The sequence below is a fragment of the Cryptomeria japonica genome, chromosome 4 (assembly GCF_030272615.1).
Source record: "Cryptomeria japonica chromosome 4, Sugi_1.0, whole genome shotgun sequence".
NCBI lineage: Eukaryota > Viridiplantae > Streptophyta > Pinopsida > Cupressales > Cupressaceae > Cryptomeria > Cryptomeria japonica.
Window position 1 is genome coordinate 11,178,001 of NC_081408.1, and position 14,625 is coordinate 11,192,625.

Genomic DNA, 14,625 nt, shown 5'->3' on the forward strand with positions numbered 1-14,625 from the left:
GTGTAGATAAAATGATAAAGGATTATGGAAGGATGGAAATTAGATAGTATAATGGTGTGACATACTACCTCAAAAAAATTGAATTTAAATCAAATATCTTACTATTAAAGAAATAAATGAAAATGTCTCCATAAATATTTAGTTTTTATTTCAATCTCAAATATAAAATGCCATAAATTTAGCAAATAATTGAAATACATCAAATAAGTTCAACTGATTTCAAATTTTATCGTAGCACATATTTGAATATTACAAGTTCATTCAAATAAACATAACAATTACAACTCAATAAGAACTATTATCTTACCGTTTTACAAATACATATAAATAAGGAATACTCCTAATTTCATGCTTGATTACTCTACTATGATAGGTTATCAAACACTTTCCTCCCACTCACCCATGCTCAATCTTCTTGAAAACCTAAATATGCATATCATCAACCCCAAGAAGCTTATTGTGCCCCATCAATACATTTATCCTCCTTTTCAATTAAAATATGAACAATGTGGAAAAGCTTAACATGATAGAGATATTTCTCAATCTCCAAGAAAAGTTAAGGGTTATTGCATAGGATCAAAAGTATAATTTATAGCAAGAGGAGCTTTCCCATAAAAAATATCTTCATTAGAAAAAGATGGGAGCATATTGGAGGCATGAGTAGGATATAGAGGCACAAAGAAAAAACCATAAATACTTCAGTTTGTTGCTAGGGAGGAAAGGACCAAATAGTTGGTAACCAAGGAGAAGCAGATCATGTAAGAGGCTAACTGAGTCTCCTAAGTTCCATGCTTCAAATTTGGAAGTTTTAGGAGACCTCATCTCTTGCAAGAACATAAACCTATGCATGTCCAACTTCTTTTCCCACAAATGTAGTCCTCTTAAAGAACCATTCCTCCTCAAGAGACTCAACGACCTCCTCACCTTCCCTTGAAAAATCATGCAGTGGATCAATTTCTTATCTTGACACTATTTCACTCTTCAAAGGTGGACTAGTGATTGGTAAGATAGTTGGGTTAATAAGAAAAGAAAGAGGTGTTTGAAATAAAAGAAGAACAACTTGGTGTTGATGAAACCTCATGTGTTTTTCGAACTAAAAATTTAGACGTATTAAAAGAAAAAGAGAAGTAAATTAGTTATAAAAACTAAACATTGATATGATGATTGATGATTAGAGAGAAGAATTGTTGCCTTCATTTGATGATCTCCCTTTATTCATTGATAATGATGAAGAGAGCATGCTACATGCCTACATCGGCGGAAACCTTAGAGCAACAATAAAATATTCAAGATGTTAATGAATTGTTGATCCATAAAGACAAGTATGAGGATGAGAGAGGATAGGAGATAAAATTTTAAAATCAAATCTAGCTTGAAGAAGAAGATATTGTTCAAGTTTTATTCCAAGAACATGAAGACAATCATGTTTTAGAGTATGAAGAGGTCGATGTGTATGAGGTTGTTCATTAGCTTGAAAATTATATTGCCAAAGTTTGATCAGCTCCAAGGGAAAGATATTGATGTCTCTTCAATTCATCAAGAAGGTTGCCATGTGAAAAGGATGAGTCTAGTCACGCAAAAGAGTAGAGAAGAGATCAATTGAGAAACTATTTAAGAATGAGCCAAAAGACTTTTTCTTAGACCTTGAGATGAACCCATCATCTCCTTAGAAAGAAGTTCATGAGAAACATGAGCATGAGAAGGTTCTTCTATCATTAGGCAAGCCATTATAATTAAACCATTCTATCCAACAAGACAACAAAATAGTAGATAAAAATCATCAATTCAATATTGATTATTTGGACTTGTCTCTTGCAAGAGGATATCACACATCTTGCTTATCTAGAGGTCAATAAGTTTCCCAAGTCATGTTTTCTCCTAAGAATGAAGAAAGGAATAAAAGAGAGTAACATAAACTTACCCATCCACTTTGGAAGGGTTATTTCAAAAATAAACCCACAAAAACAAAAGCTTCCATTGCAACAAAAAAGCTTCAACACTTATAGAGAAAGACATCCCTCCCTTAATTGAATCATTAGCTCTGATACCAAATGTTGTAAAAAAGGGTGAATAAATCTTTCAATATGAACTTTAAATGAATATTATTGCAAATCTAAAATAATATTAACAATTATCAAAGTGATTGTAGAATCAAAACGAGAACAAAAAAATTATTACATGTGAAACATTAGATTAATGTGGAGAAACCCTTTCGAGAAAAAACTCCAGCATAGAAAGAGAGACAATTATATTACTAATCCAATGAAGAATAGAACAAAAATACACTTCTTTGTAGAGCTCTACAAAATATGGCAAGACTTAGTTACCCTGGAAACTGAACAAGACTAAATGAATGAATCTAGCTTAAGGCACCAATTTATAGGAGTTTACAACGATGGATACATTATGGCATCACCAAACAATAAGCTAAAAAATCACTTAGAAAAACTCATGCCTATCTCCTTGGAATGAGTCAAATCCACCCCAAATAGAAACTTATAGATGCTCTTATAGCTGTCAAAAGAATCTCTCATACATGTGCACCTGTGGAAGGAATCTATCATAAGCCATCATAGGTGTTGTCATAGAATCTTATGACATCTACCATAACTATCATAGAAGCTCTTATTGTAGTGTCATAAATGGTACACCTTTATTAGTGTATCCAATTTCACACTCTCCTACCACCTATTTTAGTATTTCCCTTTCCTCTATGCATTATAGTCCTAACCATTATTGATTTAAACTAACATTTAAATTAATATTATGGGTCTTATTACACCTTATTATATCATCACACTCTTATTTGGGCCCTTAATTCTAGGTGTTCCTTTTATCATTTTATCCTTGTTTATCCTTTATCCTACGCTAATTTCAACTTCCAAGACACAGTTTACAAATCGATAAATTATGGTTTGAACCACTGAGTTGGATTTGGCATTAGAACCTCATTATCTTTCATTTCTCGAAAGTCAAAAAAATATTGTCAAGACCAAGACAACCTACCACCTTGGTCGCTCACTTTTTCCCCCAAAGGACACTTTGGTAGTCCTATCTAATTCAAATTTCGCTATGTGAATAAATCACAAATCCAAGTCATCCTAAAGGTGTTTTTAACTATGAAATCCCTATATAAGACATTTCTCTCAATTCATTTTAATTATGACATCTTATGCTAACATTATCATCCAATTCAAGAGCAATTCTTCTTCTTCAAGAGCAAATCTGATTCAAGAGAAACAAACTACATCAAGACATCTTCATTTTATGTTTCAATTATGATTTCATGATGGATTTTATGTGATTTATCGTGTTATTACATCAACACATAGAAGACTTATCCTAAGAACATTGCATCACCTATTAAAGGTATAATAATCTACATTCAAGCATTTTAATTTTAGATCTACCCTTACCCTCAAAAGGCAAGTTTTTCCAATACAATTAGGGTTAATTCCAAACTTAAAGGTATAATAATCTACATTCAAGCATTTTAATTTTAGATCTACCCTTTCCCTCAAAAGGCAAGTTGTTCCAATACAATTAGGGTTAATTCCAAACTTGGGGTTCGATATAAGGCAAACCCCTATCCAAAACCCTCTTTCTTTCCTCTTATGTATAGCTACAGGTACTCAGTGGAACCAAGAAGATCAGAACAACATTAGGACCCAAAAAAAAAGCATCTAGCCAATTTTCATTAGAAAGTGCTAGGACTAGGATGCTAGAGCACCATGGTCCAAGAATAGGGTGCTTTAGCGCCATGGTCCTTCTAGAACGGGTCCAAATTTCACAGGTGACTTGCAAACTACTTCAATTTGCAGATTATTCGACAGTAGCTCAATCTCAGAAGACCAAGGTGTTCTCACTAATACATTTGGACTAGATTTCTGACTGAGGTTTTTGATGGAGAAGGTATATTGTGGCCAAATTTGATTTTTTTTGAAAAAATACCCGCATTCGTTGCTATTTTGACAACAATTTCCCATTTGGTTTCGACGAAGAAGGCATTAGAAATGAGAATTTTCTTTTTTTCAAAAAAGTGCTCGAGTTCATCATAATTTCGACAACAATGACCATTACTTAAAAAAAAAGAAGAGGGGAATTCAATTGTGCATTGCAATTCCGCGTAGGCATCCGTGGTGACTTCAACCCCCAAGAACATCAAACCCGCGTCGAAGGCATTTGTGGCATTGCTTGCAATCCCGCGCAAGAGGTAGATTCAAATTGCCTTAGTTTTTAATTTCATGTTGCAAAAAATATACATGTGGTGGTTAATTGCCCTAGTTTAATCTCGTAAAACCATAGAATTGTGATTGAGGAGTGAGCGTTCAATTTTGTAGCAGCAATCCCTTCCTCCCATATATGTGTGTATTGATTGTTCACATGAGATCACATCTCTTTGCGGCATTGTATCAAAAAATTCATGAGCCTTGTCCATGTTTCCACATTTTGCATTCATGTCAAGCAAGGCATTTGCAAGTACAACACCTAACAAAATTCCTCTATCCGTTATGCTTTGATGGATGCCCATACCCTATTCCAAAGCTCCCATTTTTGCACAGGCAGGGAGGATGCTGGCAAAGGTTGTGGAATTTGGCTTTATGCCTTCCAATTTCATTTGCTTGAAAGTGTCTAAAGCCTTTTTGACAAATCCATTTTGTGCATATCCAACAATCGTTGCAGTCCATGAGACAACATTTCTTTCAGGCATTCTATCAAATAGTTCACGTGCCTTGTATATGCTTCCACATTTTGCATACATGTCTACCAGGGCAGTTGCAACTACAACATCTAACAAAATTCCTCTATCCTTTATGCTTCGATGAATGTCCATACCTTGTTCCAAATCTCCCATTTTAGCAAAGGCAAGGAGGATAGTAGCAATGGTCATGGAATTTGGCTTTACACCTGCCGATTGCATTTGCTTGAAAGTTTCTAAAGCCTTCTCAACAAATCCATTTTGTGCATATCCGACAATCATTGCAGTCTAGGAAACCACATTTCTTTGAGGCAATCCATCAAACAGTTCCCATGCCTTGTCTATGCTTCCACATTTTGCATACATGCTAACAGAGCAGTTGCAACTACATTTGACAAAATTACTCTATCTTTTATGCTTTGATGGATGTCCATACCCTGTTCCAAAGCTCCCATTTTGGCACAGGTTGGGAGTACGCTGGCAAACGTAACTAAAGAAATCCAATGATCAGCTCCAAAGACATCAAACCACTACTAACAAAACCGAGAGTCTAAAATATGATAGGGAATAGTGTGAGCTGTCCTGAAATAAAATATTTTATTTTCAATTTCAACTAAAACATAATTACTTGGCCATTTAATGTTATTAATAAGTGTTTAATTTATGAAAGAGATAAATGGTTGGCCACAAGTACATTAGTTACTAAATGCACACAAATAAGTGAATTTGATATTCAAAACTATCTACAATGAATTCAATTCTTGTCCATTACTCATTTATGTTTGCAATAAGCATCTTTCTTTGTTTTTCTTAATCTTTATTCATAGTTATGTGCATATTTCACTTTCTATAATTAGGATATCAATTGCTATGGATGAACACTAGCATGATGTTTGTGTTGTGGTATAGATGCGTGGAAACATAATTATGGGATTATTATATTATAGAGATCATAAATCTAGATATCGCATATTAGTTCTAGCTCTTCTTGGATTGAGTCTAAAGTTGACATACAGTCATAAAGCCATTATTAGCAGATCTATCCATTTCTAGTAAAGACAATTGAGAAAGTCATTTTGATATTGAGAGTTTCTTATCTATTTACCTATTGATCATTATTAAGCCATAATATTTAGGTCTATTTATCTCTCTTGCAAAACCTTTGTAAGTGTCCTAGATTGTCCCTACTACTCACTCTTCAATGAAATAGTGGAGTTCTAAAGATTTGTCGCACAAGATGGTGCTGAATGTATCAAAAAGGCTAGCATGGAAGGCATGTTCAAGCTTCCACTTGTACAACTTACAACAAATGATTTGTTGATAGAATAAATTCTTGAAATAGGGATACAATCGAAAGAAAAGTAAGTACATACAAACCTCCTCAGTTGAAAGTAAAATTTGTGTATAAAAAGAGTACATTGAATCCCAATCCATAAACATAATAGAGATACCGATGGAGACTTAATTGGATGTAGCATGTCACACCAAAGTTGTTAGAGTATGCTAAGCTAGTACACAATGTTTCGTAAAGCCACATTAGTATTTTACCCAGATCATTATCTACCAAAACTAACTATAGTAATCCTTTTGAGGATTCATTTCATGGTGCTAGATCTTCATTTAGTTCCACTTCTTGTTGGAGAAAAGAATAGTTATTTCTTGAGGTAGATGAATATCCCATCAACAAAGGACAAGACCCTTTCTAGAATATAACAAATTCTACTCCAACAAAAGATCATGGGGGTTTCACTAGAGATATTGAATAAGAGATAGACTTCTACTACTGCATTAAAAGCATTGGCATGTTCTTCATTTATTGATGTAAACTCTTTGTGACGCCACCACAACCAACAAAGGTGTAAAAAGTTGTTTGCAATGCATGGATTTTTAGGATTGTCCTTTGAGAAAACATAATTAAAGTATGGAAGCAAGATCTGCCAGCTCTTGAGGGAATCTTGATGAAAAATAACTGTAAAATATTCAGGCGAGCTTATATGCAAAAACAAATGCTTCCTGATGGGTTTATGTTTAGAAATAAGCATGAATTAAGTGGTAAAGGGGCTTCTGGAAACAAGAGGGACAAAGAGGTAGTGGAAGTGAAAACTTCTGGTGTTGTGTCTGCTCCATCTCAGAATGAGAATGGCGAAGGTGCTATAAGAGGAGCTAAGAAGGGTATTGGAAGAAGTGGGGGTGTTTACATTCCCCCATTTAAGCTGGCTCAAATGATGAAAGATGTGGAAGACAAGAGCAATGTGGAATACTAGTGCATGACATGGGATGCCCTTCAAAAGAGTATCAATGGGTTATTAAACAAGGTAAATGCATCTAACATCAAGAACATCATTCCAGAGTTGTTTGCAGAGAATCTCATCCATGGGAGGGGTCTATTTTGTAGGTCTTGTATGAAATCCCAAATGGCATCCCTTGGATTTATAGATGTTTTTGCTGCATTGGTTGCTGTGGTAAATACAAAATTTCTTGAAGCTGGCAATCTGCTTTTGCAAAGAATTATTTTGTAGCTTAAGAGGACATACAAGTGCAATGACAAGCACATGTTGATAGTAGCAGCCAAATTCATAGCTCATTTAGTGAATCAACAAGTTGCACATGCGATCATTGCCTTGGAACTTTTCACCCTTTTACTAGAGAACCCCACAGATGACAGTGTAGAGGTTGTTGTTGGGTTCGTGAAAGAATGTGGTTCTTTGTTGCAAGACCTTTCACCCAAAGGTCTCTATGGGATTTTTGAAAGATTTAGAGGTATTCTCCATTAGGGGGAAATTGACAAACAAGTACAATTTTTAATTGAAGGCCTTTTTGTAATTTGCAAAGCTAAGTTCAAGGGTCATCCAGCTGTGGGTCCAAATCAGTTAACATATGAAGTTTTCCTAGAAGATGAACTTGATCAAGAAGCTAGTTTGGATGTTTTCAAGCCATATCCTGATTTCTTAGAGCATGAGGCAACCTATGAAAAACTGAAAAAAGATATCCTTGGAGATGCTTCTTCAGATGAAGTAGAAGGGGAGAATGATTTAGGTGATGATTCATATGATGATGATGATGATGATGAAGAGGAAGGTGAGGAAGCACTAAGAATACATGATGAGACAGAGACAAACTTGGTCAATTTAAGACATACAATTTATTTGACAATCATGTCAAGTGTTGATTTTGAGGAACTTAGTCATAAGCTACTAAAGATAAAGCTTGAACCTGGTCAAGAGAGAAAATACCTTTGTTATTATGGTCTTCTTGGGCAAAGATTCTGTATGATCAATAAAATTTATGAGGAATTTTTTGATAAGTGTTTTGTACAACAATATTCTATGATACACATAATGGAAACAAATAAACTGTGTAATGTTGCAAAGTTTTTTGCCCACTTACTTGGCACAGATGCTCTTCCATGGCATTGTCTTGCTTATATACATCTGACAGAGGAAGATACTACTTCCTCTTCCCATATTTTTATAAAGATTCTCTTGCAGGAGCTGGCAGAGAAGCTTGGTATATTGATGCTTAATGAAAGGTTGAACGATCCAACAATCTTTTGATTCAATATCTCCAAAGGACAATCCCAAAATTTAATGGTTTTCTATCAATTTCTTTACTTCTATTGGTCTTGGTGGTATCACTAAGAGTTTACGTGAGTATTTGAAGAATATGCCAAGGCTTGTAATGCAACAACAAAAGTCTATTCCCGAGTCAGATGAATCTACCTCTAATAACGATTCTTCTAGTTCATCAGGTTCATCAGATTCTGATACATCAAACTCAGATTCTAAGAGTGAAACTGACAGTGAGAGCAATAAGGAGTCACCAAGAAAGATATAAAATTCAAAGCATGACAATGAGTATGAAAAAACAAGAAGAAAGAAAAGGGCGAGGGCATCTTGATAACTCAATGATGAACGAATAGTACCAAACTGGTATTGAGAGGGGGGGTGAATCAGTACAGATAAAATACAGATCTAAACCGGTTCAGCAACAATCACTCCAAATGACTGGAAAACAGTGACACCGGTTTGAAATAGAGTGCAACCAATAAAACTCAGAACACCTAAAACAATCATAAACCGATTGCTCACTGAACTTTCCACTCAACTCAGAACTACACTACCATTTCACCCTTATGTATGAACAGGTAATCTATCATCATATCTTCACAACATCTAGTTCAACATGTTTTATTGACAGGCATAAAACACAAAACCATCATATGCTTAACAGGTAATAACAAAGCATCACAAGATAAAAGCATCACAAATGACACATATTTTTCACGTGGAAACCCAACTGGGAAAAACCACAATGGGGATGAATACCCACAAGTTTGTTGTTGAACTCTTTGGAAGTCTGCTCTGTTAGAAGCCTTGTCCGGTTAAAGACATTACAAAAGGTTCTGCTAGGAACCGATCCTATTAGAGATCACCTAGTTAAGGGATGGCTACAAGACCCAGTTAAGGGTTAAACCCTGTTAAGGGTACCTTGTTAGAGGATTTCAAGAACTCAATAGCTAAAGGATTTCCAGAGCTCTCTAGCTTTCCAGATCTCAATAACTTTGAGTTACCCTGTTAAGGGATTTACAGCAAGCCAGTTAAGGCTACCCTGTTAGGGGATTTTCCAACTATTGAGGTGGTTAGAGATCAACAGGTATTACAATGATCTAGTAACATCACTCAATGCCATTGTAGATCCGCTTAAGCTCCTCTTCACCTTCTGCACTTACACTCTGCAGGTATCACTTCTCTCCTCTACTCTAGCAAGGATCTCGTATCCCTTCTCTTGGATACTCACACACAACTTTTGCCAACAACCTCTGAAAGAATCACAACATCAACCTTATAGGACAACAGATAGGTCGGTAGCATAAACCCTAAACCCTAGACCTGTTAGGTTAAGGAATTCAAACAGTTCAATCCTGATCATTGATCATACTGTATTAAATGCAACAGATCTTGAATAAATCTCAAGACATTCTCCATCATTCATTATCCACCGATTTCATGGCGGCTGATAATCCATCATGCGTTTTCACTGTTTACAAACTTCGCACATTCTCGAGGTAGATAGGAATAGTCTTCTTCATACAAGATCCTTCAAGCATGGCAACACAATCTGTTCTTCGTTATACTACTTACTCATTACACAAAGATCACCAGTTGAGCCATACAAGCTTGAAGCACTTCAACCGGAAACCCTGAAGTTGAGACTACCAACCGGTAGTCATACAACGCTTCCATGTGTTGGTTCCCATAACCATATGTCGGTTCATCTTGAACAAGCACACCACTTCACTTTGGCACAAATACCGGTTCACAGTGTTATACCGGTTCTCACATATGCCGGTTCATACCTCTTCAACATATTGACATCAATGACAACATACAATGTCATTATGTCCACATACCAGTTCACATAATGCCAACAATCTCCCCCTTTGGCATTGATGGCAATATACAAAGATATCTCTCTGCTTCACATCTTCTCCCCCTTTGACAACAATGCCAAAGTGGAGGCACAAGCTTCTCAGTTCCATTATGCTACTCCCCCTGAGGAGTAGCATCCTTCAACACATCAATCCTGAGGAAAGATTTGACTATGCAATACATGACTGATGTGGAGACTATACCTTTAGTTCACCTCTTGAAGGGGTAGTACCCCTAATTCACCTCTTAAGTGTGTAAATGTAGTCTTTGGAAGAGGCTTGGTGAATATGTCTGCTAACTGTTCCTTAGTGGACACATGCTCCAGTGCAATCTCTTTGTTCTAAACCTTTTCCCTTAAGAAATGATACTTAAGCTCAAAGTGTTTGGTTCTAGAATGTAAAACCAGATTCTTTGAAATATTGATAGCACTTGTGTTATCACAAAATATACTTACCGGTTCAAGTACAGGGATTTTGAAGCCTTTTAGTACATGCTTCATCCAAATTGTCTGAGTGTAGTTCATGAAAGCTACAACATACTCTGCTTTCGCTGTGGAGTGAGAGATACAACTCTACTTTTTACTCATCCATGAGACCAGTCTACCACCAAGGAAGAATACACCATCGGTTGTGCTCTTCCAGTCATCTACATTACCAGCCCAATCAACATCTATGAACACTTTCAAGTTGAAGTCCTTGCTATATGGATACCACAATCCAAAGTCAACAGTTCCCTTCAGATACCTACGAATCCGCTTGACTGCAACCAAGTGGGATTCTCTTGGACTTTTCTGGAACCTTGCAGTAATGCCAACTACATGTGCACTATCCGGTCTACTATGTATTACATAATGCAACTTACCAATCATTGATCGGTATTCCTTCTCATCAACCAATGCAGAGTCATCCTCTTTGGATAGTTTACAACCGGTCACCATCGGTGTACCAACCGGTTTGCTATCTTCCATGCCAAAGGTCTTCAACACCTCTTTGACATATTTGGACTGAGTGATAAAGATTCCATCCTTCATCTGTTGAATCTGTAGTCTAATGAAGAACTTAATCTCCCCTATGAGTGACATCTCAAATTCTTCCTTCATCTCATCAGCAAACTCATGACTCATCTTGTTATCACCACCAAAGATAATGTCATCAACAAATACCTCACAGATCAGGATCTGATCTCCTTTAGACTTCAAGTAGATATTTCTATCTTCACTTGTTCTCTCAAATCCAATCTTCACAAGATGGGAATGTAGGCGCTCATACCATGCCCTAGGTGCTTGCTTTAGACCATATAAGGCTTTATGTAGCCTACATACCATGTCACTATCTTCAGATAGGGCACACCCATCTGGTTGCTCAATATACACCTCCTCTTCAAGTACACCATTTAGGAATGCAGATTTTACATCCATTTGATATACTTTGAAGCCTTTAAAAGCTACATATGCAAGAAGCATACGAACTCCTTCCAATCTAGCCACAGGAGCAAAGGTTTCTCCATAGTCTTCTCCTTCTTCTTGAGCATATCCTTTGCACACCAATCTAGCTTTATTCCTAATTACTGTGACATCCTCATTCAACTTGTTTCTGAACACCCATTTGGTGCCAATAACATTTTTATGCTCTAGTCTGGGTACCAAGGACCATGTACCATTTTTCTCTATCTGGTCAAGTTCCTCTTCCATTGCCTTGATCTAGTCTCCATCTTTATGAGCCTCTTTGAATGATTTAAGCTCAAATTCAAAGATCATACATGAGCTTTCTCTGATCTTTCTTCTTGTAAGGATTCCTGCATCCTTATCTCCTATGATCTGCTTAGGATCATGATTCAGCTTGACATATTGAGGAATGGTCTTGACTGGTTCTTCTTACTTTTCCTCTTCATCCTCATCTTCATCAGTATCAACATTCATCAGTTCAGGAACACTGTTACTGGTACTTGGTTGACTGACAACCAGTTCCCAGAAGGTTGCAACCAGTTCATTTACAGCATGCTCATTGCCGGTTTCCTCAGTTTTCTCAGAGGATTCATCAACTCTTACATTGATACTTTCCATAATTCTCTGAGTCCTCTTGTTGTAACACTTGAGAGCTTTACTCTTGGTGGAATATCCTAGGAATATTCCCTCATCGCATTTAGCATCAAATTTTCCCTGATATCCACTCCTCTTGATGTAAAATTTACTACCAAATACCCTAAAGTAGCTAACCACAAGTGTCTTACTGGTCCATTACTCATAAGGAGTTTTGTCCTTACCTTTCTTGATGAGTACCCGGTTCATTGTGTAGATTGCAGTGCTCACCACTTCTCTCCAAAAGGTGTGAGCTACCTTTCCTTGAATCAACATGGTTCTAGTTGCTTCAACCATAGTCCAGTTATTCCTCTCTGCTAGGCCATTCTGCTGTGGAGTCCGGGGGGCAGACAGTTGCCTCTTGATGCCAAATTCTTCACAATACTTGTTGAATTCACCGGAAGTGAATTCCCCTCCTTGATCAGTTCTGAGACACTTGATCCTTTTACCACTTTCCTTCTCCACTAATTCTCTGAAAGCTTTGAACTTCACAAAGGCTTTAGACTTGTCTTTCAAGAATGTGACCCACATCATTCTTAAGTAGTCATCAGTGAGAATCATGAAGTACCTATCACCCCGCACACTTCTAGTTTTCATAGGACCACACAAATCAGTATGCACAAGATCAAGCAAGTTGTCAGCAGTGAAAGATTTACCTTTAAAGGTTGAGGAAGACATTTTCCCCAATTGACACTCTCTACACAAGGTATTATCCGGTTTTCTTAGCATCGACAACCCTCTAACTACCTTGATCTTACTAGCCTTCATAATGTTATCAAAGTTTACATGGCAGAGTCTCCTATGCCATATCCAGCTATCATCAAACTTAGCCATAAGACATGTGCTTATATTTGCATTCAGATGAAATAGGTTACCTTTGGTCTGCATGTCGGTGGCCACCAATTCACCATCTTTTCCTTTGATTTTGCAAACTCCATTCTTGAATTCCAGAGTGAGGCCACTGTCATTCAGTTGGGCAACACTCAGAAGGTTGTGTCTGAGACCATCAACCTAGTACACATTGTCAGCACTGCTCTTTCCATTCAGAGAGATGGACCCTCTGCCTTTGACCATGCATGGTGCATCATTGCCAAAGAAAACCACACCTCCATCATACTCCTCTAAGGATAGAAACTTGCTCCGGTCACCAGTCATATGGTGAGAACAACCACTGTCAATGATCCACTCATTGGAATTATCAAACTGGGAGACAAGAGCCTTCTTGTCTGACACATCTTCTTTGACAGAAACAAACACAATATCTTCATTTTCTTCATCCTTTGATTCTTCATCTGTGACACCTTTATCAACTACCACAAAACAATTTCTCCGGTTTCCTCCTTTGAATTTCTTGAACCTTTTTGGTTTGTCCTTGTTATCACCATTAGGACAGTTTATAGCAATATGTCCTATCCGGTTACAAGAAAAGCATTTCAAAGGTATCTTACCTTTGTATTTATCGGTTCCTTTAGGAAGCTTCCTGGCAAGGAGAGCTTCAAATGCCATCAGAATCTCCTCATCATCCATTTCTCTGCTCTGTCTAGGTTCACCACTAGTGCTAGCTTCTTTTCCTTTTCTGGATGGTATAGCAGAGGCTTTAAAAGTTGATTCAGTCTTTTGAACACTGCCATCAAAACTATTTAGCTCATAGACTGTCAACTTGGCTATGATGGAGTCCAAGGATACCTTAGTCTTGTCTATTGATCTCAGCTCCTAAATAGCAACAACCCTTATTGCATAGATCGGCAATAGGGATCTCAAGACTTTGCTTACCACAGTGGAATCTTCTATTTTACCACTTTCACTCTTGATTTCTCCAACAATTGTTTTGATTCTTATTCCATACTGCTGAATGGTCTCACCTTCAACCATCCGCATATCTTCAAACTTCCCTCTCAGGCTTTCTTCCTTAGCCTGTTTTACATGTTCATCACCACCATAGATATTTTCAAGAGCATCCCATACCTCTTTGGGATTTACCTTGTCTTGAACATCAATAAACTCAATGTTAGATAGACTACTAATAAGGGCTTCCAAGACTTGCCCATTTTCTTGTATCTCTCTCTTTTGGTCATCAGTGAGAGTACCGGTAGGGACCACATAGACATTCTCAACATAACTCCAGTGTTGAGCACCCATGCTTCTGATGAATATCTTCATCCTATCTTTCCATACACCAAAATTTTCCTTGTTAAACTTTGGACCTTCCCTCTTCATCATTTGACTGGGATCTTTACCTCAAGCGGTTAAGCTTAGAACACAGAGGACCTAGAGAGCTCTGATACCAATTGATAACTTAATGATGAAAAGATATTACCAAACCAGTACTGAGAGGGGGGGTGAATCAGTACAGACAAAATACAGATCTAAACCAGTTCAACAACAATCACTCCAAATGACTAGCAAACAGTGACACTAGT